Raw genomic sequence first — 22,942 nt, forward strand, 5'->3', positions numbered from 1 at the left:
AGGGTTTATAAGACAGGCAAAAAAGGAGACTATTTTCTGTGTTTCTTGACAAGGTGAGGTTAAGCAGGTCATAAATTAAGCAATGTGTTTTGAAATTACATCAGTGTACAATTTTAGTTCTTTTGTATGAAACTCATGGGTATGTTGTAGAAAGAATTTTAGAGATCAGAGTTTTTTGTGTATTTTTAATGAATGTTGACAAAATGGTTGCTCTCATGAAGGGCTGTCACATGCTTCTACAAACATTTATATAAACAGCATTATTTAGGCTAAGACTAAGATATATATAATATAATATAATATAATATAATATAATATAATATAATATAATATAATATATGAGCATTTTTATTATCAAGCTTTTTTATTTTGGATCAGTTATTTCACTTTAATGACGATTAATAGGTAATTTTCATTGACATAAAAGTGAAATAACAACATAAACATACAAGCTTGATAAAAAAATGATCATTTTTATAAGAAAATGTCAGATGGCATTTAGAGGCTTTTGCATCTAAAGTCTTCATACATGCATATATATAATTAAATTAGAATATTTGATAAGTGTTTATGTGAAAAAAAAAATATGTAAATGTATATGTTAACAGACATTAAGTTAAATTCTATATATATTCACATACACTCATATCAAATATCTTAATTTTCAAGTAAACATTTATTTCAGAATTGTTAAATATTTCTATGTGAAATTGGATAGAAAATCAGTATAGTGTAATGAAGTGAAGTATTTTTGGGTGTTTTGTAAAACTGGCAACTTCAGTTATGCAAGTATACATAATCTTCTTGTTTATATTTACAGATGCCACGACCTATGAAAAGGGCCCGCATAGCCAAGAAGCTTGCGCAACAATGGTGTGCAAATACAGAGGTTCCGCCACTTCCTCTTGAAAAAAAGGCAGAGGTTGCACCCCCTCTTAAAAAAAGGCAAACAGAGGTTTGTACACCAAACTTTCCAGTTATACACTTAGCAGTATTCTGAAGATATTTTCAGAGGGATTTGTTAATAAATCATTCCTGGCCTGATTTATGTGACATTTTAATAAAAAAATATGGCGAAAATTTATTTTTTTTATGGCCATGGACAGTATATTTTGATTCCCTAGTTAATGAAAGCATCCTGAAATCCCTCTAAGTTTTTATTTTCATCTTTTGTGTAAACCAAATGAAAAAATAATTTTGCACCTGGCTTTATCATATGTTCAGATCTATCTACTGAAAATATATACAAAATCGTGCATATTTAGTGACATGATGCCTAATTTGCATAATTAAACATACAAATTTCTAAAACTTGTAATACATTTTTTTATATACTTTAAGTAATCAACTGAGGAAGTTTCATGGTGATATCTATTATTTTAAAATTTTACCCTATTCCCCTTTAGTGTCTCGCCTTAACCCCTTACCTGTCACCCCCCTTTTTGAGAATGGACATTAAAATGCACTATTCAAGCTTAAGTGGTTGTAATTCAAGAATGTTTTGGAGTATAGACCCAAGTTGGTCTTAAAGGGAGAAAATAGCAGATTATTACTGAAATGAAAGCAGTTATTGAAGTTTAATTTTACATTAAATCAAATATTATTAAATATTTTTCTTTTATATAATATATATATATATATATATTACTAAATGTTTTACAAAACAATTACTATAAATCAAAGCCATATGTAACCAAGTTGTGTTCCAAATTTGAAGTTGGATATCAAAAAAATTTAAGTTCCCATGAGATGTTTACGCGTATTACCAAAAATAGCCACTGGGTGTCATTGAATTCCATTGAATTTAACTGTATGCATTCTACCATAACAAATTAATAAATTTCTGTCCAAATATCACTTCTGTCACAAAATATGGAACCTTGAGGCTCAGACCTTTCTGACAATGTGTTTTCTCAAGATTAGAAAATATTTTTATCATAAATTATGAAACATGACGCCCAAAAGTGGAGGAGCCTGATAAAATAATTTAGAGTACCATTTCTATGGTAACACAATGTCCAATTTCAAAACCGTTTTCACAGGATGAATTCTGAGATCATAAGCTTTCAAATGATACCTAATTTATGATAACTACTAAAATATGTGATGTAATAAAAAAAAGGCAATATAAAAGATAATATTATATATTAGGGGATAATATGCATATCCTACTTTTTAGAGTAAACGGGACAGTGTATATCTGCATACGGGACGATGACAGTTAAAGTGTTCAGAAAATTATTTCTGTTGTAATTTCTGCAAGTCCACTAGTATTTTATCAAGAAAGGTTTGGTCATGTAAGGTAATATGTCTGATTTATGCAGCACGCTGAACTAAGAAATGTATATAACTGCACTGTCTATTCTTTTTTTGTCCATACCATGTGACACACATCTTGAGATTTCAAGGTCCATACAGTCCTGACCATTCCATACCAAGTTCTATCCATTGTTCATCGGGCACAACCCAGCACCTCCCATAATTGCTCTTCTTTCTGGAGCTCCAAAGCTACATCCAGTCAAGGTTTTTGTTGTTTATGCATTTCATTTGTTCAATTTGTGTATCTGATTTGTCTTGATCTTTTTAAGACAATGTCTCTGGTTTTTAGTTGAAAAATTGTTTTTGATCTAATTTCTGCCCTAGTCTAAGCCATCCAAACAACACTGGATGCTTCCAATCAGCATAGGAAGCATCCACAAAGACTGCCTGCATTCCTACAGTTGTCTTATAAAATGCAATTAAGTTAATAGGATTTCAAGAAAACATCTAAAAAAGATCTAGAAAACTTCACATAAAAAGGTAAGTTGACATGATTATGTACATTTTAATAGTTTAAAAAGAAAATATTTAAGGCACTACATCAACTAACAATATAATTTCAGATTTATAGACTGCAATGTCCACTACTGACAAAAAGGTAAGCTAACATAGTGTCTACATTAGTAGCAAAATATTGTTAAGTCTTCACTTCAGCAGTTCAACAAATGTATTTTTTTAGATTTCTGAAACACTGAAGTCATAACGTCCTCCATATACCCATCACAAGATTCTCTGCTCCACAAAATTCTCTGCTCCATGAACTTTTATAAAGAAGTGCACAAGTGATATAACAGTAAGTTTTATTGAAGTACATTTAAGTTGTTGACATTTATACAAGCACTGATTAATCTACTAATTGTACACTTTCAAGTTTGTACAGAAACTCAATAACTACTGTTGATATTTTGAAGTCCACATATCCCTATACAAATGACGGTAAGCTAACAGACCATGTGTATGTTAGTTGCGAAATGTTTTTAATGTAAAGACTTCACTTATTGCACTTTGTTCAATGAATGTAATGTTTTCAGATTTCTGAAATTCACCAAAGTCCTAACTTTCTCCATATATCCATCACAAGATTATCTGCACCATTAACTTTTATAAAGAATCGTACAACTATTAAGATGGTAGGTTTGATTGAAGAAAATTTAAGTTGTGGACATTTATACAAGCACTGATTAATCTACTAATGGTACACTTTCAGATTTGTGCAGCAACTCAATAACTACTGTTGTTATTTTGAAGTCCACAAACCCCTATACAAATGTCAAATGTCCCCATATACAAACTAACAGACCATGTCTATGTTAGTTGCAAAATGTTTAATGCGAAGACTTCACTTATTGCACTTTGTTGAATGAATGTAATATTTGCAGATTTCTGAAATTCACTGAAGTCATAATTTCCCATATACCCATCACAAGATTATCTGCTCCATGAACTCCTATAAAGAAGTCCACAGCTGATAAAAAGGTATATTTCATTGTATGTCTGCATAATTTAAATTGAAACGCTTTCATTCAAACCCTGATTAATCTACTATTGGTACACTTTCAGATTTGTGCAACAACTCAATAACCACTGTTGATATTCTGAGGTCCATAAACTCTTATACAAATTTTCACTACTGACAAAAAGGTAAGCTAACAAAAACATTGCCATTAAGAAGAAAATGTTTGTTAACCCTTTACTTTCACCAAGCAGTTTGTTCAATGCTTGTCATCTTTGCAGATAACTTCCTCCATATACCCATCTCAAGATTATCTGCTTCATTAACTTTTATAAAGAAGTTCACAACTGATAAAACGGTACATTTTATTGAAGTAAATTTAAGTTGTTGACTTTTATACAAGCACTGATTAATCTACTAATGGTACACTTTCAGATTTGTGCAGCAACTCAATAACCACTGTTGATATTCTGAAGTCCACAAACCCTTGTACAAATGTCCACTACCAACAAAAATGTAAGTTAACATACAATGTCTATGTTAGCTGCAAAATATTTTATGTGAAGACTTCACTTGGAGCATTTAATGAATGTAATATTTTCAGATTTCTGAAACACACTGAAGTCATAACTTCCTCCATGTACTCATCACAAGATTTTCTGATCCATGAACTCCTATAAAGAAGCCCACAGCTGATAAAAAAGGTATATTTCATTGCATGTCTGCAAAATTGAAATTGAAACGCTTTCATTCAAGCCCTAGTTAATCTACTTTCAGATTTGTGCAACAACTCAAAAACCACTGTTGATATTCTGAGGTCCATAAACTCCATAAACAATTTTTCACTACTGAAAAAAGGTAAGCTAACAGACATTTTCTACATTGATGGCTATGTTTTTTGTGTAAACCTTTTACTTTCACCAAGCAGTTTGTTAAACGCATGTAAACTTTGCAGATATCTGAAACGCACAAGTCATAACTTCCTCCCATATACCAATCGCAAGATTTTCTACTGCATGAACTTCTGTAAATTATACAACTGATTAAAAAAGGTAATATACAATGAATATATTCAAACGTGTTACTGAAAACATATAATTTTGTGATTTTTGATAACTTTATTGCTTTTCCCCTCTAGCAATAGTGACAACAACAGTCTTGTCAACTATCAATTCAGAAAATGTTCTGAAAGAACTTTAAACGTATGCAGGCAGTCAATTAATTTATTTTACTACTGAATACATCTCCACAGTAACAATGTTGAATGGATGGCTTGTATTATATTTGGCCTATGTACAGTTACTTAATATGTGCCAGCCAAAAGAGGATGGCCTGCCCCGGCTGAGTCTGGTTCCTCCCAAGGTTTCTTCCTTTACCACTCTGCTGATTATGCTCCACCCTTTGATCCAAGATGTTCCACCCTACTATTATGCTCCACCCTTTGATCCAAGATGTTCCACCCTACTAAGGGAGTTTTTCTTGCCACTGTCGCCTTTTGGCTTGCTCACTGGGGTATTAAGGCACATGTTCAAGATAAATATGTAATAAAGATTCTTTTTAATAAAATGATTGAAATATACTTTGTCTCTGTAGCCATTTACTTCACTTTACTGTCAGTGATTTTCTACTTGTACTAAATGGATATAGACTATATTTAGTATATGAATTGATTCTACACAAACTTGGTGTCTTTTACAAAAAGTGCATCATAAAACAGCTTAGTGGATAGAGCATTTACATAATTTTCATTTAATTTGTAGTATGCTATTATTTAACAGTTGTTTTTATTGTTTTGAAATACTAAAATTAGTAAGTGTCTTCAGGACAATAGTTAAAACGTTGTCCAACCTGAATGTTAATTTTAACTTTAACAATACTTAAAGCTTTAAACCAAACAAATGCATGTATAATAGTTTATGTAGTTAACTTAATTTATAAAAGCCAGCTTAATTAAAAAAAAATAGGTTTACTTAGACCATGACAACATCAAATCACACCCTTCTACTCTCTAGCTCACTACACACAATGCATAAAAGGAAATTGACATGAGAATGAACACATAAAGGCAAAAAGTATTAATATGAAGAAAATGCTTACATTGCAAGAATAGTAGATTGTCAAGGACTGCTATAGAAATCATTTTTGATCACAAAACTTTCTGAATACTCAAGACTTCAGGTGAGACTCAACATAGAATAAACAATGTTTCTAATCCCAGAAGAAAGATTAAAAAAATACTTAACTGGAAAATACAGAAACCATTTTATGAAGTTGGACAGGACTCGAACTCACAACCTCTGGGTGATGTGACTGTTACTCATCTAGTAGTACCATTGGGAAAACTGTTTTTTTTTTACATTTTTACCAAGATGCCAAAGTTCAATAAATCAAGTCAAGCGTTAATCTTTATATGAATGTGCCACATATCATATTCTAATGAGTTACTTTTCAGAAAGACACTATGTCTGTAACACAATGGTTTGGGCTCATGGCACATGGTTTAGCATTTTACGCTTAAGCTGCAGAGGAGAGGCTTCAGATTAAGAATGAGCACACAATAAGCACACAAAAGAATTACTTAGCATCTCAACCAGTTAAGCATGCTAAGATATCTTAATGCTAATGTAACTTATGGTTAGCCAATGTGGAGCCAGAAGAGCAAAAAGAGCAGAAATAGAATGTACATGAAGAACAGATAGGTTCAGAAGTACTTATGGATGAAATCAAAACAAGCAGCATTAGCGCAATAGATTAGAAAAATGCCTGAACAAAACAGGAATCAACACAATTTTTATACTCATCCAACACAGGGTTCGAACCTACAACCAGAACGGCTCAGGATTAGAAGCACATGGTTTAGCAGACTGCACCACTCAGAGGATGTACAATCACAAACTTCAGATGAGAGGCTTCAGTGTAAGAATGAGCACACAAAAGCAAGTTAACCAGATTAGCATGCTAAGCTATCTTAATGCTGATGTAGCTTATGGCTTATGATGACGTGGTACATCCAATCCTGGCAAAAAAGATATCCTCGGATTCGACATGACGCAAGGAATCGATAGAGACCAATTTTATGATTTTGTGACAAACTGTTCACAAGTTACAGCCTCTGAACCAATTATGGGTCGACCTCGTTAAGTTTGCGACATCATAACTTTTTTTTTCCAGTAGAGCAAAAAAATCGGGGACAGTACTTTTATGCGGCTCAGTCCGAAGATCATTTGAGTACATATTTGGACAAAATTAGACCAATTTTGAAGGAGGAGTAGCGAAAAAACTGTTTTACATTCGCTCCAATATGGCGGCCAGTCACATTGTTGAAAAATAACATATGAGATATCGTTGAAATCGGCATAAGCCAAGGAATATATTGACATAAAGAAATCAAATTTCAAGCAATGTTGGCAAAAGTTATAAGTGTTTTTTCAAAAAACAATGATATCTCTGGAACACTAGGTGGCGCTGTGATCAAACTTCTCATGTACCTTCGGGCCATGCTAATGATGATCCATACCAAATTTGGTGAAGAAATTTCAAATAGTTTAAAAGATATTGCAAATTATGACATCATTCAAAATGGCGGACACGTGGTACATCCCATTATGGCAAAATCGATATCCACGGATTTGTCATGACCCAAGGAATCGATAGACACCAAGTTTATAATTTTCTGACAAACTGTTCATAAGTTATTGGCCAAAATATGCATTTTCCATATCTCATGACCCGTAGGTGGCGCTGTTCCCAACTTTGGCATGGAACCTCAGATCATGCTTCCGATGAAGTGTACCAATTTTCGTTTCGATTGATCAAAGTTTGGCCGAGCTATAGCTTCTGAACCAATTTTGGGTCGACCTCGTTAAGTTTGCGACGTCATAACTTTTGATCAGAGAAGAATAAAAAAAATCGGGGACAGTACTTTTATGCGGCTCAGTCCGAAGATCATTTGAGTACATGTTTGGACAAAATTAGACCAATTTTGAAGGAGGAGTAGCAAAAAAACTGCATACTGTACTTTTCAAAATGGCCACTACTGTAATGGGCGGAGTCTTAATGTAAGATATTGGTTCTAATCAGCATGATGAGATGAATCAGGTGTACTAAGTTTCATTTTTCTAGATCAAAGGGTTCAAAAGTTATAACCATTTCAATGTTGAATTTTTGAACTGCTGGTGGCGCTATAGAGTTGGACCTAGAGACTCAAAAATTGCTACAATTACTTTTCATTACCATCACTACAAGTGTGCCAAATTTCATCATTTTCCTATGTATGGTTCATAGGGCTGCCATAGACTTCAAGAGGAGGAAGAAGAATAATAATAATAAATATAGCTGCAAGCAGCAATACGGGGCCAAGCCCTGCAAGGCAGAGCAAGCAACAGCCGCTGTAGCGCAATGCGGAGCCAGAAGAGCAAAACATCAGAAATTTAATGTACATCAAGCACAGTAAGCACATCAATTACAGCAGCACAGCTAGCATTTAAGCACCAACAGCAGTGCAGAGCCGGAAGGAATTTAAATTATTATTTTATACACAATTTCAAAGTCGCCCCACACTGGTCTCGAACCCACGACCACAATGGTTCGGGATTCATGACGCATGGTTGAACCACTTGCGCCACCCAGAGGACATGTTTTACAAAGCTGCAGAGGAGAGGCTTCAGTGTGTGAATGAGCACACAAAATCATGTTAACGAGATTAGCATGCTAAGCTAACTTAATGCTAATATAGCTTATGATGTGGTACATCCAATGCTGGCAAAATAGATATCCTCAGATTCGACATGACGCAAGGAATCGATAGACACCAATTTTATGATTTTGTGACAAACTGTTCACAAGTTACAGCCTCTGAACCAATTATGGGTTGACCTCATTAAGTTTGCGACATCATAACTTTTTTTTTCCAGTATAGCAAAAAAATCGGGGACAGTACTTTTATGCGGCTCAGTCCGAAGATCATTTGAGTACATGTTTGGACAAAATTAGACCAATTTTGAAGGAGGAGTAGCGAAAAAACTGTTTTACATTCACTCCAATATGGCGGCCAGTCACATTGTTGATAAATAACATATGAGATATCGTTGAAATCGGCATAAGCCAAGGAATATATTGACATAAAGAAATCAAATTTCAAGCAATGTTAGCAAAAGTTATAAGCGTTTTTTCAAAAAACAATGATATCTCTGGAACACTAGGTGGCGCTGTGATCAAATTTCTCAGGTACCTTCGGGCCATGCTAATGATGATCCATACCAAATTTGGTGAAGAAATTTCAAATAGTTTAAAAGATATTGCAAATTATGACATCATTCAAAATGGCGGACACGTGGTACATCCCATCATGGCAAAATCGATATCCACGGATTTGTCATGACCCAAGGAATCGATAGACACCAAGTTTATAATTTTCTGACAAACTGTTCATAAGTTATTGGCCAAAATATGCATTTTCCATATCTCATGACCCGTAGGTGGCGCTGTTCCCAACTTTGGCATGGAACCTCAGATCATGCTTCCGATGAAGTGTACCAATTTTCGTTTCGATTGATCAAAGTTTGGCCGAGCTATAGCTTCTGAACCAATTTTGGGTCGACCTCGTTAAGTTTGCGACGTCATAACTTTTGATCAGAGAAGAATAAAAAAAATCGGGGACAGTACTTTTATGCGGCTCAGTCCGAAGATCATTTGAGTACATGTTTGGACAAAATTAGACCAATTTTGAAGGAGGAGTAGCAAAAAAACTGCATACTGTACTTTTCAAAATGGCCACTACTGTAATGGGCGGAGTCTTAATGTAAGATATTGGTTCTAATCAGCATGATGAGATGAATCAGGTGTACTAAGTTTCATTTTTCTAGATCAAAGGGTTCAAAAGTTATAACCATTTCAATGTTGAATTTTTGAACTGCTGGTGGCGCTATAGAGTTGGACCTAGAGACTCAAAAATTGCTACAATTACTTTTCATTACCATCACTACAAGTGTGCCAAATTTCATCATTTTCCTATGTATGGTTCATAGGGCTGCCATAGACTTCAAGAGGAGGAAGAAGAATAATAATAATAAATATAGCTGCAAGCAGCAATACGGGGCCAAGCCCTGCAAGGCAGAGCAAGCAACAGCCGCTGTAGCGCAATGCGGAGCCAGAAGAGCAAAACATCAGAAATTTAATGTACATCAAGCACAGTAAGCACATCAATTACAGCAGCACAGCTAGCATTTAAGCACCAACAGCAGTGCAGAGCCGGAAGGAATTTAAATTATTATTTTATACACAATTTCAAAGTCGCCCCACACTGGTCTCGAACCCACGACCACAATGGTTCGGGATTCATGACGCATGGTTGAACCACTTGCGCCACCCAGAGGACATGTTTTACAAAGCTGCAGAGGAGAGGCTTCAGTGTGTGAATGAGCACACAAAATCATGTTAACGAGATTAGCATGCTAAGCTAACTTAATGCTAATATAGCTTATGATGTGGTACATCCAATGCTGGCAAAATAGATATCCTCAGATTCGACATGACGCAAGGAATCGATAGACACCAATTTTATGATTTTGTGACAAACTGTTCACAAGTTACAGCCTCTGAACCAATTATGGGTTGACCTCATTAAGTTTGCGACATCATAACTTTTTTTTTCCAGTATAGCAAAAAAATCGGGGACAGTACTTTTATGCGGCTCAGTCCGAAGATCATTTGAGTACATGTTTGGACAAAATTAGACCAATTTTGAAGGAGGAGTAGCGAAAAAACTGTTTTACATTCACTCCAATATGGCGGCCAGTCACATTGTTGATAAATAACATATGAGATATCGTTGAAATCGGCATAAGCCAAGGAATATATTGACATAAAGAAATCAAATTTCAAGCAATGTTAGCAAAAGTTATAAGCGTTTTTTCAAAAAACAATGATATCTCTGGAACACTAGGTGGCGCTGTGATCAAATTTCTCAGGTACCTTCGGGCCATGCTAATGATGATCCATACCAAATTTGGTGAAGAAATTTCAAATAGTTTAAAAGATATTGCAAATTATGACATCATTCAAAATGGCGGACACGTGGTACATCCCATCATGGCAAAATCGATATCCACGGATTTGTCATGACCCAAGGAATCGATAGACACCAAGTTTATAATTTTCTGACAAACTGTTCATAAGTTATTGGCCAAAATATGCATTTTCCATATCTCATGACCCGTAGGTGGCGCTGTTCCCAACTTTGGCATGGAACCTCAGATCATGCTTCCGATGAAGTGTACCAATTTTCGTTTCGATTGATCAAAGTTTGGCCGAGCTATAGCTTCTGAACCAATTTTGGGTCGACCTCGTTAAGTTTGCGACGTCATAACTTTTGATCAGAGAAGAATAAAAAAAATCGGGGACAGTACTTTTATGCGGCTCAGTCCGAAGATCATTTGAGTACATGTTTGGACAAAATTAGACCAATTTTGAAGGAGGAGTAGCAAAAAAACTGCATACTGTACTTTTCAAAATGGCCACTACTGTAATGGGCGGAGTCTTAATGTAAGATATTGGTTCTAATCAGCATGATGAGATGAATCAGGTGTACTAAGTTTCATTTTTCTAGATCAAAGGGTTCAAAAGTTATAACCATTTCAATGTTGAATTTTTGAACTGCTGGTGGCGCTATAGAGTTGGACCTAGAGACTCAAAAATTGCTACAATTACTTTTCATTACCATCACTACAAGTGTGCCAAATTTCATCATTTTCCTATGTATGGTTCATAGGGCTGCCATAGACTTCAAGAGGAGGAAGAAGAATAATAATAATAATAATAATAAGAAAACTAACAGATACAATAGGTGCCATAGCCCCTTCGGGGCTTGGCCCCTAATAATAATAAGAAAACTAACAGATACAATAGGTGCCATAGCCCCTTCGGGGCTTGGCCCCTAATAATAAGAAAACTAACAGATACAATAGGTGCCATAGCCCCTTCGGGGCTTGGCCCCTAATAATAATAAGAAAACTAACAGATACAATAGGTGCCATAGCCCCTTCGGGGCTTGGCCCCTAATAAGAAAACTAACAGATACAATAGGTGCCATAGCCCCTTCGGGGCTTGGCCCCTAATAAGAAAACTAACAGATACAATAGGTGCCATAGCCCCTTCGGGGCTTGGCCCCTAATAATAAGAAAACTAACAGATACAATAGGTGCCATAGCCCCTTCGGGGCTTGGCCCCTAATAATAATAAGAAAACTAACAGATACAATAGGTGCCATAGCCCCTTCGGGGCTTGGCCCCTAATAATAATAAGAAAACTAACAGATACAATAGGTGCCATAGCCCCTTCGGGGCTTGGCCCCTAATAAGAAAACTAACAGATACAATAGGTGCCATAGCCCCTTCGGGGCTTGGCCCCTAAATAGCTGCAAGCAGCAATACGGGGCCAAGCCCTGCAAGGCAGAGCAAGCAACAGCCGCTGTAGCGCAATGCGGAGCCAGAAGAGCAAAACATCAGAAATTTAATGTACATCAAGCACAGTAAGCACATCAATTACAGCAGCACAGCTAGCATTTAAGCACCAACAGCAGTGCAGAGCCGGAAGGAATTTAAATTATTATTTTATACACAATTTCAAAGTCGCCCCACACTGGTCTCGAACCCACGACCACAATGGTTCGGGATTCATGACGCATGGTTGAACCACTTGCGCCACCCAGAGGACATGTTTTACAAAGCTGCAGAGGAGAGGCTTCAGTGTGTGAATGAGCACACAAAATCATGTTAACGAGATTAGCATGCTAAGCTAACTTAATGCTAATATAGCTTATGATGTGGTACATCCAATGCTGGCAAAATAGATATCCTCAGATTCGACATGACGCAAGGAATCGATAGACACCAATTTTATGATTTTGTGACAAACTGTTCACAAGTTACAGCCTCTGAACCAATTATGGGTTGACCTCATTAAGTTTGCGACATCATAACTTTTTTTTTCCAGTAGAGCAAAAAAATCGGGGACAGTACTTTTATGCGGCTCAGTCCGAAGATCATTTGAGTACATATTTGGACAAAATTAGACCAATTTTGAAGGAGGAGTAGCGAAAAAACTGTTTTACATTCGCTCCAATATGGCGGCCAGTCACATTGTTGAAAAATAACATATGAGATATCGTTGAAATCGGCATAAGCCAAGGAATATATTGACATAAAGAAATCAAATTTCAAGCAATGTTGGCAAAAGTTATAAGTGTTTTTTCAAAAAACAATGATATCTCTGGAACACTAGGTGGCGCTGTGATCAAACTTCTCATGTACCTTCGGGCCATGCTAATGATGATCCATACCAAATTTGGTGAAGAAATTTCAAATAGTTTAAAAGATATTGCAAATTATGACATCATTCAAAATGGCGGACACGTGGTACATCCCATTATGGCAAAATCGATATCCACGGATTTGTCATGACCCAAGGAATCGATAGACACCAAGTTTATAATTTTCTGACAAACTGTTCATAAGTTATTGGCCAAAATATGCATTTTCCATATCTCATGACCCGTAGGTGGCGCTGTTCCCAACTTTGGCATGGAACCTCAGATCATGCTTCCGATGAAGTGTACCAATTTTCGTTTCGATTGATCAAAGTTTGGCCGAGCTATAGCTTCTGAACCAATTTTGGGTCGACCTCGTTAAGTTTGCGACGTCATAACTTTTGATCAGAGAAGAATAAAAAAAATCGGGGACAGTACTTTTATGCGGCTCAGTCCGAAGATCATTTGAGTACATGTTTGGACAAAATTAGACCAATTTTGAAGGAGGAGTAGCAAAAAAACTGCATACTGTACTTTTCAAAATGGCCACTACTGTAATGGGCGGAGTCTTAATGTAAGATATTGGTTCTAATCAGCATGATGAGATGAATCAGGTGTACTAAGTTTCATTTTTCTAGATCAAAGGGTTCAAAAGTTATAACCATTTCAATGTTGAATTTTTGAACTGCTGGTGGCGCTATAGAGTTGGACCTAGAGACTCAAAAATTGCTACAATTACTTTTCATTACCATCACTACAAGTGTGCCAAATTTCATCATTTTCCTATGTATGGTTCATAGGGCTGCCATAGACTTCAAGAGGAGGAAGAAGAATAATAATAATAAAAATAGCTGCAAGCAGCAATACGGGGCCAAGCCCTGCAAGGCAGAGCAAGCAACAGCCGCTGTAGCGCAATGCGGAGCCAGAAGAGCAAAACATCAGAAATTTAATGTACATCAAGCACAGTAAGCACATCAATTACAGCAGCACAGCTAGCATTTAAGCACCAACAGCAGTGCAGAGCCGGAAGGAATTTAAATTATTATTTTATACACAATTTCAAAGTCGCCCCACACTGGTCTCGAACCCACGACCACAATGGTTCGGGATTCATGACGCATGGTTGAACCACTTGCGCCACCCAGAGGACATGTTTTACAAAGCTGCAGAGGAGAGGCTTCAGTGTGTGAATGAGCACACAAAATCATGTTAACGAGATTAGCATGCTAAGTTAACTTAATGCTAATATAGCTTATGATGTGGTACATCCAATGCTGGCAAAATAGATATCCTCAGATTCGACATGACGCAAGGAATCGATAGACACCAATTTTATGATTTTGTGACAAACTGTTCACAAGTTACAGCCTCTGAACCAATTATGGGTTGACCTCATTAAGTTTGCGACATCATAACTTTTTTTTTCCAGTATAGCAAAAAAATCGGGGACAGTACTTTTATGCGGCTCAGTCCGAAGATCATTTGAGTACATGTTTGGACAAAATTAGACCAATTTTGAAGGAGGAGTAGCGAAAAAACTGTTTTACATTCACTCCAATATGGCGGCCAGTCACATTGTTGATAAATAACATATGAGATATCGTTGAAATCGGCATAAGCCAAGGAATATATTGACATAAAGAAATCAAATTTCAAGCAATGTTAGCAAAAGTTATAAGCGTTTTTTCAAAAAACAATGATATCTCTGGAACACTAGGTGGCGCTGTGATCAAATTTCTCAGGTACCTTCGGGCCATGCTAATGATGATCCATACCAAATTTGGTGAAGAAATTTCAAATAGTTTAAAAGATATTGCAAATTATGACATCATTCAAAATGGCGGACACGTGGTACATCCCATCATGGCAAAATCGATATCCACGGATTTGTCATGACCCAAGGAATCGATAGACACCAAGTTTATAATTTTCTGACAAACTGTTCATAAGTTATTGGCCAAAATATGCATTTTCCATATCTCATGACCCGTAGGTGGCGCTGTTCCCAACTTTGGCATGGAACCTCAGATCATGCTTCCGATGAAGTGTACCAATTTTCGTTTCGATTGATCAAAGTTTGGCCGAGCTATAGCTTCTGAACCAATTTTGGGTCGACCTCGTTAAGTTTGCGACGTCATAACTTTTTTTTTTCCAATATAGCAAAAAAATCGGGGACAGTACTTTTATGCGGCTCAGTCCGAAGATCATTTGAGTACATGTTTGGACAAAATTAGACCAATTTTGAAGGAGGAGTAGCAAAAAAACTGCATACTGTACTTTTCAAAATGGCCACTACTGTAATGGGCGGAGTCTTGATGTAAGATATTGGTTCTGATCAGCATGATGAGATAAATCAGGTGTACTAAGTTTCATTTTTCTAGATCAAAGGGTTCAAAAGTTATAACCATTTCAATGTTGGATTTTTGAACTGCTGGTGGCGCTATAGAGTTGGTCCTAGAGACTCAAAAATTGCTACAATTACTTTTCATTACCATCACTACAAGTGTGCCAAATTTCATCATTTTCCTATGTATGGTTCATAGGGCTGCCATAGACTTCAAGAGGAGGAAGAAGAATAATAATAATAATAATAATAAGAAAACTAACAGATACAATAGGTGCCATAGCCCCTTCGGGGCTTGGCCCCTAATAATAATAAGAAAACTAACAGATACAATAGGTGCCATAGCCCCTTCGGGGCTTGGCCCCTAATAAGAAAACTAACAGATACAATAGGTGCCATAGCCCCTTCGGGGCTTGGCCCCTAAATATAGCTGCAAGCAGCAATACGGGGCCAAGCCCTGCAAGGCAGAGCAAGCAACAGCCGCTGTAGCGCAATGCGGAGCCAGAAGAGCAAAACATCAGAAATTTAATGTACATCAAGCACAGTAAGCACATCAATTACAGCAGCACAGCTAGCATTTAAGCACCAACAGCAGTGCAGAGCCGGAAGGAATTTAAATTATTATTTTATACACAATTTCAAAGTCGCCCCACACTGGTCTCGAACCCACGACCACAATGGTTCGGGATTCATGACGCATGGTTGAACCACTTGCGCCACCCAGAGGACATGTTTTACAAAGCTGCAGAGGAGAGGCTTCAGTGTGTGAATGAGCACACAAAATCATGTTAACGAGATTAGCATGCTAAGCTAACTTAATGCTAATATAGCTTATGATGTGGTACATCCAATGCTGGCAAAATAGATATCCTCAGATTCGACATGACGCAAGGAATCGATAGACACCAATTTTATGATTTTGTGACAAACTGTTCACAAGTTACAGCCTCTGAACCAATTATGGGTTGACCTCATTAAGTTTGCGACATCATAACTTTTTTTTTCCAGTATAGCAAAAAAATCGGGGACAGTACTTTTATGCGGCTCAGTCCGAAGATCATTTGAGTACATGTTTGGACAAAATTAGACCAATTTTGAAGGAGGAGTAGCGAAAAAACTGTTTTACATTCACTCCAATATGGCGGCCAGTCACATTGTTGATAAATAACATATGAGATATCGTTGAAATCGGCATAAGCCAAGGAATATATTGACATAAAGAAATCAAATTTCAAGCAATGTTAGCAAAAGTTATAAGCGTTTTTTCAAAAAACAATGATATCTCTGGAACACTAGGTGGCGCTGTGATCAAATTTCTCAGGTACCTTCGGGCCATGCTAATGATGATCCATACCAAATTTGGTGAAGAAATTTCAAATAGTTTAAAAGATATTGCAAATTATGACATCATTCAAAATGGCGGACACGTGGTACATCCCATCATGGCAAAATCGATATCCACGGATTTGTCATGACCCAAGGAATCGATAGACACCAAGTTTATAATTTTCTGACAAACTGTTCATAAGTTATTGGCCAAAATATGCATTTTCCATATCTCATGACCCGTAGGTGGCGCTGTTCCCAACTTTGGCATGGAACCTCAGATCATGCTTCCGATGAAGTGTACCAATTTTCGTTTCGATTGATCAAAGTTTGGCCGAGCTATAGCTTCTGAACCAATTTTGGGTCGACCTCGTTAAGTTTGCGACGTCATAACTTTTGATCAGAGAAGAATAAAAAAAATCGGGGACAGTACTTTTATGCGGCTCAGTCCGAAGATCATTTGAGTACATGTTTGGACAAAATTAGACCAATTTTGAAGGAGGAGTAGCAAAAAAACTGCATACTGTACTTTTCAAAATGGCCACTACTGTAATGGGCGGAGTCTTAATGTAAGATATTGGTTCTAATCAGCATGATGAGATGAATCAGGTGTACTAAGTTTCATTTTTCTAGATCAAAGGGTTCAAAAGTTATAACCATTTCAATGTTGAATTTTTGAACTGCTGGTGGCGCTATAGAGTTGGACCTAGAGACTCAAAAATTGCTACAATTACTTTTCATTACCATCACTACAAGTGTGCCAAATTTCATCATTTTCCTATGTATGGTTCATAGGGCTGCCATAGACTTCAAGAGGAGGAAGAAGAATAATAATAATAAATATAGCTGCAAGCAGCAATACGGGGCCAAGCCCTGCAAGGCAGAGCAAGCAACAGCCGCTGTAGCGCAATGCGGAGCCAGAAGAGCAAAACATCAGAAATTTAATGTACATCAAGCACAGTAAGCACATCAATTACAGCAGCACAGCTAGCATTTAAGCACCAACAGCAGTGCAGAGCCGGAAGGAATTTAAATTATTATTTTATACACAATTTCAAAGTCGCCCCACACTGGTCTCGAACCCACGACCACAATGGTTCGGGATTCATGACGCATGGTTGAACCACTTGCGCCACCCAGAGGACATGTTTTACAAAGCTGCAGAGGAGAGGCTTCAGTGTGTGAATGAGCACACAAAATCATGTTAACGAGATTAGCATGCTAAGCTAACTTAATGCTAATATAGCTTATGATGTGGTACATCCAATGCTGGCAAAATAGATATCCTCAGATTCGACATGACGCAAGGAATCGATAGACACCAATTTTATGATTTTGTGACAAACTGTTCACAAGTTACAGCCTCTGAACCAATTATGGGTTGACCTCATTAAGTTTGCGACATCATAACTTTTTTTTTCCAGTATAGCAAAAAAATCGGGGACAGTACTTTTATGCGGCTCAGTCCGAAGATCATTTGAGTACATGTTTGGACAAAATTAGACCAATTTTGAAGGAGGAGTAGCGAAAAAACTGTTTTACATTCACTCCAATATGGCGGCCAGTCACATTGTTGATAAATAACATATGAGATATCGTTGAAATCGGCATAAGCCAAGGAATATATTGACATAAAGAAATCAAATTTCAAGCAATGTTAGCAAAAGTTATAAGCGTTTTTTCAAAAAACAATGATATCTCTGGAACACTAGGTGGCGCTGTGATCAAATTTCTCAGGTACCTTCGGGCCATGCTAATGATGATCCATACCAAATTTGGTGAAGAAATTTCAAATAGTTTAAAAGATATTGCAAATTATGACATCATTCAAAATGGCGGACACGTGGTACATCCCATCATGGCAAAATCGATATCCACGGATTTGTCATGACCCAAGGAATCGATAGACACCAAGTTTATAATTTTCTGACAAACTGTTCATAAGTTATTGGCCAAAATATGCATTTTCCATATCTCATGACCCGTAGGTGGCGCTGTTCCCAACTTTGGCATGGAACCTCAGATCATGCTTCCGATGAAGTGTACCAATTTTCGTTTCGATTGATCAAAGTTTGGCCGAGCTATAGCTTCTGAACCAATTTTGGGTCGACCTCGTTAAGTTTGCGACGTCATAACTTTTGATCAGAGAAGAATAAAAAAAATCGGGGACAGTACTTTTATGCGGCTCAGTCCGAAGATCATTTGAGTACATGTTTGGACAAAATTAGACCAATTTTGAAGGAGGAGTAGCAAAAAAACTGCATACTGTACTTTTCAAAATGGCCACTACTGTAATGGGCGGAGTCTTAATGTAAGATATTGGTTCTAATCAGCATGATGAGATGAATCAGGTGTACTAAGTTTCATTTTTCTAGATCAAAGGGTTCAAAAGTTATAACCATTTCAATGTTGAATTTTTGAACTGCTGGTGGCGCTATAGAGTTGGACCTAGAGACTCAAAAATTGCTACAATTACTTTTCATTACCATCACTACAAGTGTGCCAAATTTCATCATTTTCCTATGTATGGTTCATAGGGCTGCCATAGACTTCAAGAGGAGGAAGAAGAATAATAATAATAATAATAATAAGAAAACTAACAGATACAATAGGTGCCATAGCCCCTTCGGGGCTTGGCCCCTAATAATAATAAGAAAACTAACAGATACAATAGGTGCCATAGCCCCTTCGGGGCTTGGCCCCTAATAATAATAAGAAAACTAACAGATACAATAGGTGCCATAGCCCCTTCGGGGCTTGGCCCCTAATAATAATAAGAAAACTAACAGATACAATAGGTGCCATAGCCCCTTCGGGGCTTGGCCCCTAATAATAAGAAAACTAACAGATACAATAGGTGCCATAGCCCCTTCGGGGCTTGGCCCCTAATAAGAAAACTAACAGATACAATAGGTGCCATAGCCCCTTCGGGGCTTGGCCCCTAATTATACAGAAAAAAAAACTGTTGAAGTTTGAAGCTCAAAAAAGTGCATCTATCCATCATAAAAGAGCTCCACGTGGCTCTGAGGGGTTAAAATAGGCCTCCTGAAGCGAAGAGTTTGTGTAAGAAAAATATCCATATTTAACACTTTAAAAGTAAAATTCTAGCTTACGGCCAAACTGCCATACGCAGTCTACTTGCATTCAAAGTTCAACTTACGCAACCTCGTGACGTCAGATGTAGCGTAGTGCGTCATGGCATAGTGTAAATATCAGCAGTACGTTGCATTACTCGCATAAGTTGCGCTTTAGAGTAAAATCTGTATGCTATTGTTCTTTTGGCCGGAAGCCAATACAATTATGCATCATTTCATAAAAGTATATGAACTTTATGAAATGATGCACAATTGTATTTTAAGTTTGCGCTGAAACTTTATTTACCTTTTTTCAAATAATCCATTAAACCTGCTGAGAAACGATCGCGTGAACTAAAATGAGCAGTTAGACACGCATGCTCGGGAAACTCATGAATTTTAATGTAGGCTCCAACCACTGCCTCTACAGACGCACAACTCACTTTTGAACCAAATATCACGGTGCAAAATGGAGAGCGGGCGAAACTTGTCACTTGAAAGTGAAAAACAGTGTTTGAGATTCGTTGCAGCAGATTCAAGCAGCTGTATGTACTTGTGCTAGAAACATATACAAGACATATACAAGAAATATTCTTGAAGTGTGCAACTCTCATTGGATGAATTCACATACTGATTTGCGGATGTGCAAAATTTATCCAAGACTTCACATTTCTTGATGCAGCTGTGTAAATGCGTTTTGCACCATATTCACTGCAGCAATTGTATCAAAAATGTGAGCATACGAGTTTCTTAATTTGTGATTTGTAGAATAGGATTTGTGAACCTGCAATGAAGAATTTGAGAAGGTGTAACTGTTGTGTTGTGTTTGTGGAACGGAGAGAAAAAAAGTCTACAACTTTGCAACTCTTAAAACATTTCTCTCTGTTACTTCAAATTTACTGATACACGTGTGGCTTTTCTCTACAACTACATATCGCACTGTCACAGGCGTTCAGTTGATTTGAATCAAATACCTTTTTACCTTTATACCTAATTATGACCATGTCATATCAGTCTTAAATGTTACCTGATAAGTGTGTTTTCCCCCCTGTTTTCAGAGCCTTTTGCGACATAAATCCTCAGAAGGGCAGCAAGGCAGAGAAAAAACAAGGGCTGAACACACCAGTTTGCACACTTTTGAGGAAACTGGATTTTGAATTGGTGGGCACACTCAAAAAAAAATTTGTGTCTAAAAATAAGATTTATGTATTTGAATTGCATAACAAATTCCCATGCATTTGCTTTACATAGTTTTAACATAAACCAATCAATACTCCTGAATGTGATTCATATGTTTAAGTCATACATAAATGAAACAGATAAGATTTATGTAATTGTATTAATAAACTGAATGTGATTTATATTTGTCAGTCGTATGTAAATGAAACAGGTAAGATTTATGTAATAGTACACAGAAAAACGGCCATGTTAAATTAACACTGCTCAGTGTTCATATGTGTGCACACTACAGAGGTAAAGCGGTATTGAAGTTAATGAGATAATTAAGTGATGATTTAGCATTAATTATGAACACCTGCTGTTAACAAGCAGAATCACTGAAGGAAAGAGAAACACAAGAACTACAACTGACTTCAGCCACAGCCTTAGATTGACATCAACTGAAGATAAAGGAAGACATTAAATCTGTGAAGATCTCAGCAGAGGAGGATTAAACAACTCCACAAACAGAATTACCAGCTTCACTATTACTAACCAGACTGACTTTATTTCATTTCCGTTTGAATTAAATCACTAGTTGTATTTTAAAGTCACCATGATGGTGGTTAGCGTTTGCTTTAGTTGGGCTCTTGACCATTGACTCTTTAATATAACATTTTCTCTGGCTGCTATAATTATGTGTTTATAAAACATGTTTGTTGCAGCGAAAAAGCCATGAGAAAAAGAGATCAAGTGATGTTGGCTGTTTATTGATGATGATGATGACGAAGTCGCTGATCTTGTTCAGTGTCTAATGCTTTTTAATATTGTTTTATTCATAACAGAAGCCATTTGATTTTACAGCATGAAATCTAACAGTGTTGTTTATCAAACAATATACTTTTTATTTTTTTTAATAGTTAGTGCACAAAAACCTTTCATCTATGGCATCACTTAGACTCACACAGACATCAAGAAACAGCATATGAATCTCAACAATGGTGACAAAAGATACAAAAAATCCTGACGCATAATTTATTAATGCCGCAATGCATGCTGGGAGATATGGGTGAGTTTTGATTGGTGGTACCCAGCATGCACTGCAGCATGAAGCATTTCATTGATTGTCACCATTGTTGAGAGTCATACACTGATTCTTGATGTCTAAGTAATAATGTAGAAGAGAAAGTTTAATGCACTAAATGTTTTTAAAATTCTTTATATTATTTGATTAACTGTTGGATCTAATGCTGTCAGGTCACACAGCTACTATAATAAATAAAATAAAATCACATAACCCCAATAATCAAAGCATTAGACACTGAAAAAGATAAGAGATTCAGGCTTCATCAATAAACAGCCAACATCACTTGATCTCTTTTTCTCTTGGCTTTTTCGCTGCAACAAATGTGTTTTATAAACACATAATTATAGCAACCAGAGAAAATGGTCAAGAGTCCAACTAAAGCAAACGCTAACCACCATCATGGTGACTTTAAAATATAACTATTGATTTAATTCAAACGGAAATGAAATAAAGTCAGTCTGGTTAGTAATAAGTGAAGCTGGTAATGCTGTTTGTGGAGTTGTTTAATCCTCCTCTGCTGAGATCTTCACAGATTTAATGTCTTCTTTTCTCTTCAGTTGATTTCATCTAAGGCTGTGTCTGAAGTCAGTTGTAGTTCTTGTGTTTCTCTTTCCTTCAGTGATTCTGCTTGTTAACAGCAGGTGTTCATAATTAATGCTCAATCATCACTTAATTATCTCATTAACTTCAACACTGCTTTAACTCTGTAGTGTGCACACATATGAACACTGAGCAGTGCTAATTTAACATGGGCGTTTTTCTGTGTACTATTACATAAATCTTACCTGATTCATTTACATATGACTGACAAATATAAATCACATTCAGTTTATTAATACAATTACATACATCTTATCTGTTTCATTTAGATATGACT

At 36.6% G+C, this 22,942-nt stretch overlaps 2 protein-coding genes and 1 long non-coding RNA gene across 5 annotated transcripts in view; 2 read left to right on the forward strand and 1 right to left on the reverse strand.

The window, feature by feature from the left end:
• The window catches only part of LOC311077566 (uncharacterized protein), a 578,304-nt gene that overhangs the window by 455,552 nt on the left and 99,810 nt on the right, over positions 1–22,942 (reverse strand). The window lies entirely within an intron of this gene.
• The window catches only part of LOC311069356 (deoxynucleoside triphosphate triphosphohydrolase SAMHD1-like), a gene marked incomplete at its 5' end in the record, with an annotated part of 179,328 nt that overhangs the window by 99,398 nt on the left and 56,988 nt on the right, over positions 1–22,942 (forward strand). The window lies entirely within an intron of this gene.
• On the forward strand, positions 973–5,351 carry LOC311074701. 3 transcript variants are annotated; one of them, XR_014604343.1, is made up of 13 exons: positions 973–2,523; positions 2,644–2,799; positions 2,883–2,917; positions 2,999–3,112; positions 3,191–3,255; positions 3,699–3,795; positions 3,880–3,960; positions 4,054–4,130; positions 4,208–4,288; positions 4,377–4,476; positions 4,535–4,630; positions 4,728–4,824; positions 4,911–5,351. It is a non-coding gene; the product is annotated as an uncharacterized lncRNA (long non-coding RNA). The 3 variants fall into 3 exon arrangements; XR_014604344.1 differs by having other exon boundaries at positions 4,550–4,630; XR_014604345.1 differs by lacking the exon at positions 3,191–3,255 and having other exon boundaries at positions 4,550–4,630.

The sequence above is a fragment of the Abramis brama genome, assembly GCF_963993115.1.
Source record: "Abramis brama genome assembly, chromosome: 2".
NCBI lineage: Eukaryota > Metazoa > Chordata > Actinopteri > Cypriniformes > Leuciscidae > Abramis > Abramis brama.